The sequence below is a fragment of the Dreissena polymorpha genome, unplaced genomic scaffold (assembly GCF_020536995.1).
Source record: "Dreissena polymorpha isolate Duluth1 unplaced genomic scaffold, UMN_Dpol_1.0 chrUn037, whole genome shotgun sequence".
In the NCBI taxonomy this organism is placed as follows: Eukaryota; Metazoa; Mollusca; class Bivalvia; order Myida; family Dreissenidae; genus Dreissena; species Dreissena polymorpha.
In genome coordinates this window covers 170,958-175,212 of record NW_026273351.1, presented here as the reverse complement: position 1 = coordinate 175,212, position 4,255 = coordinate 170,958, and the positions used below count along the sequence as shown (strand labels likewise).

The following is a 4,255-nucleotide window of genomic DNA, read 5'->3' as shown; positions in this document are numbered from 1 at the left end:
ATATTTCGGAAACCGGGAGTAACCTGTCCAATAAAAAGGTTTAAAGATTAACCGGTTAAAGACGCTCTTACAAGTGCAGGCGGCGAGCAAATTACACGTTGCAAAGCTCTCCTTCTAGAAATTCGGTTTAATTTAGATACCCCATCGGCAGGGCTTTTTTTCCTTCTTCGCGATTGGCCATGGACGGACATTTCACAATTTTGACACGGCCAATTCTCTAACCTGACATGGCCGTGAATATTAACACAAACGGCCGTTTCAAAACATGAAAAATGGAATTTTCGTGCTCAAAACTGTCAAAAACGGCCTTTTTGGAACAAAAATATAACTTTCATAACCTTTACCGATGTTTGCTTGTTTTTATTAATTTTGAAGTGTTGTGTAACCGGTGAAACCGGCGTAAATAGTAAAAGCTCTGCCTAGCAACGTCACTATCAAAAAATGGCGACGCGGAACGCTCGTTACTACACGAAGAAAATTAAAAAAAAAACCAAAATAATCCAGATTTATTGAAATTTGGGATAACAGTGAAGAAACAAAAGCTTTCTACAGAAGGGTACGTTTTGAAACATGCACATTGATAACATTATAATGAAAATCATTTGATAAAAGTGAAAGCATCTGTCGCTGCTTATGTATTGATGGAAGCTAGTCAAAACGGGTGATGGAGGTTTCGTCACAATGCAGTTTTGTCACACTTATATTATGAAGGAGGGCAGTGGAGGTTTCGTCACACTGATATATTGTATAGAATAAAATAATATTGCAATTGAATATGATGTTGTTAATAAATATATTGGGATATAAGCTTCTTTATGTTATGTTATGTGTTTAATTGGCAATTAAAGAAGTTGGCTTAAATTGGCAGCGTGGGTTATACAAACTGTGTGTATTTATAGATATAGAGTAAATAGCATCTGTTAAACAAGAGTATATAATAGGGGAGTTGTTTCATTGCAACCACAAAATCCAATCATGGCTTCAGAATATACATGCATACATTGCGAACGGAACGTGAATGACGATGATCGCGCAATATCGTGTGATCAATGCGAAAAATGGCAACACCTGTCTTGTGACACTGGTATCAGTCTAAGACAGTATCGCAAAATGATGAAGGGTGCTGTAGTAGAAGTCGTACCGGAGGTTCAAATGGAAACAGGCGACATGGCAGAGGAGTTTTTTTTTGTTTCAGCCGCGAGGCAGGCGATACGGCAATTGTACCCAAGAGCGACCGTTAAGGGCTGCGTGTTCCATGGAACCAACGTGTGTACAGGAAGGTGGTAAATGAGGGTCTCGCAACAGCTTATGGGGCAAATGGCGACAAGTTCCTCTTCTTGAGGAAACTTATGTCCTTGCCGTATCTACCGAGCGAACACATCATTTCTGCCTTCGAACAGATGATGGTACAGGCTGAAGAGGTACTTATAATAATTATTACTTACCTCATAATTAGTTATGGTATACACATTAATTCAATGGTTTTCTATTGTTAATAACATTATCTATAAAAAAAAATACAATATCTAAAATGTACTGTACGCATATGTCATAAATTTTGCTTATTCCAGGTTGGCGGTCCTCTTCTGAATGTCGTCAATTACGTTGAGCGCGCGTGGATCCGGGGATCCATGTGTAAGCCGGAAAACTGAGGCGTCTATAGACAAACAAATGGGACTAACAACGATGTTGAAGGTATGCTTTTATTCGAAGAACAATTGATGTTATTCTGTTATATATATATATATATATATATATATATATATATATATATATATATATATATATATATATATGTGTGTGTGTAACGTAACGTAATAAACAACATTGTTTATAGCATTTTTATTTAGCCTAACATAATTAACAATATTGTTCATAAACTTTGCTCATTATTTCAGGCTGGCATCGAATAATCCATACGCAAGCCGGGCGTGCTGACGTTTGGATTCTACATGCTTTTTTGATTAAATTTTTATGTTTTATATGCAAATATTTATGCTTGGTGTAATATTGTTTGGAAATAAATGTATGTGGTGCGTAAAGGTAAGTATATTATTGTACCGTGTATTGAGTATATTTATATTTGATTATGTTTTATATGCAAATATTTATTTTTGGTGTAATATTACTTGCAAATAAATGTGTGTTGTGTAAAGGTAAGTATATATATTATACTGTTTATTGAGTAGATTTGTATTTGATTGTATCTTAATGTTTTATATGCAAACTTTTTTTGGTGTAATATTGCTTGCAAATAAATAAATAAATGTATGTGTTGTGTAAAGGTAAGTATATTATTATACCGTTTATTAAGTAGATTTTTTTGTTAATGTATTGTGTAATATTGTGTTGTATTTGAATAAATGTTTTTTGTGAATCATAATCAACATTGTATTATGGTATTTAATTGCATGTGTATACTAACTAAACACTTCAATTTATCGAATTTAACAGAAAAGAAAAAAACATGTTGATTGATAACAGAAGAAAGGTGTCAATCAAAGGTGCTAAAGTTTCCCGATATTGTTCACACCTATATATTACCATTGTTAATAACCCTCTACCCGTTTTCTACAGTAAATTCAGTGTGGCGAAACTGCAGTGTGACGAAACCTCCGCAAACCGTCAAAACGGCCCCTAGTATTGATGACCGAGACTTATTATTTGTATCTGTTTACGATTGTGAATCTTGGTTAAAGTTATGATTAGGTCCCTTTATATATATGTTTTTAATTTAAATGCATAATAATTACGCATATTCATGATTCAAACTTTGTATGTAGTCTATTTATGCTTTGTGAAAGAATGTGAAAAATAAAATAGCTCGATTACATTTCTTACAAAAAAACTGTTGTTCTATGTATACCTAATGTTTCAGATCAAATGACAACCTCCCAGGGAGATCATCATGCACTGGCGAGAGTCAGGATCACAGAACATGAAAATTATCATGAAGAAGGAATTTTCCTCTTCAGATATTGAGAGAATTATTGACATTTTCAAGAGTAAAAAGAGTTCTAAAGCTGTTAAGTCCAGAACATGTCTGAGTTATGTGCCCTTGAAATGTTCTATGTTTATAAATGTTATTCCTGTGGTAAAGAAGTTTTGGAACAAGGTATTTTAGTTGTATTTGGTACATGAATGTTTTGCAAATCAGATATATGTATGTGCTGTTATTGTATCAAATACAATATTCATAGAAGGAAAATATGCCTTTATTGCATTATTTAAGGAAATTTTGATAATAATCAAGTGTTTTAACTTTACTAATGAATTGAACTTTGAATTTCACAATTTTAAGAAGTTTGCGACTTGTTTTTTCACAATTTTAAGAAGTTTGCGGCTCATTTTTTCACAATTTTTAAAAGTTCGCGACTCAATTTTTCACAATTTTGACAAGTTCGCGACTCATTTTTTCACAAACTGAGGGGCCAGGGCCGCTTCACAAAGTCAGGAAAAAAAGACCTGCCATCGGTTCAAAACTACAATGACGTCAGAGTTTTCAACACTTATTCTGACGGATTAAACGTTGACGTCAACAATGTAATAAAAGACGCCATTGGAAACGCAGGCGGATCACAAGCATGGCAAAATTCATACAAGGCTGATACACCATCAGTCCAAAATTACCGTGACGTCAACATGTCCAACATAAATTCAAACATTGGTTCTGCGGTTCCAATGTTGACGTTTACAAAGTTATTAAAGACAAAAGAACAAATGCCGGATATTCGGTAGTTATAAATACCCATTGGTACAAAAATACAACGATGGATCAAATAATGATGTCAACACAGTAATTAAAGACGCTCTTGCGAGCACAGGCGGCGCTAAGAAGAACTATTGGTAAAGATCTCCTTCCGGAAATTCGGTATGAGTAGATTCCCCATCGGTACAAACCTACAAAGACGGATCAAATGTTAACGTCAACAAAGTGATCAAAGACGCTCTTGCGAGCGCAGGCGCCGCGCAAAAGAACATATGACAAAGCTCTCCTTCCGGACATTCGGTAAGAGTAGACTCCTCATCGGTACAAACCTACAACGACAACAAATATCCCACGCCAAACTCAAACTGGAAGTCCGAGACAACTCGAACACAGACGTTGGAAAACTGTAACAGGATGACTATTGTAAAATCGGAAACGGTCAACAGAGCTCATGGCCAAACTTCTCAAACGTGAAGTCATATCAAAACAATAATAACCCGAATTGTCAGGTCAGCTCCACTTCTGATCGACAAACCTACACACACA

General features: G+C 35.2%; 1 long non-coding RNA gene across 1 annotated transcript; it reads left to right on the top strand.

Annotated features, from left to right (window-relative positions):
- The first annotated feature begins 346 nt into the window (after nt 1–346).
- Nucleotides 347–3,119, top strand: LOC127863786 (uncharacterized). Its single transcript, XR_008041183.1, has 4 exons — nt 347–556; nt 1,196–1,421; nt 1,572–1,695; nt 1,899–3,119. It is a non-coding gene; the product is annotated as an uncharacterized LOC127863786 (long non-coding RNA).
- Nucleotides 3,120–4,255: the final 1,136 nt, after the last annotated feature.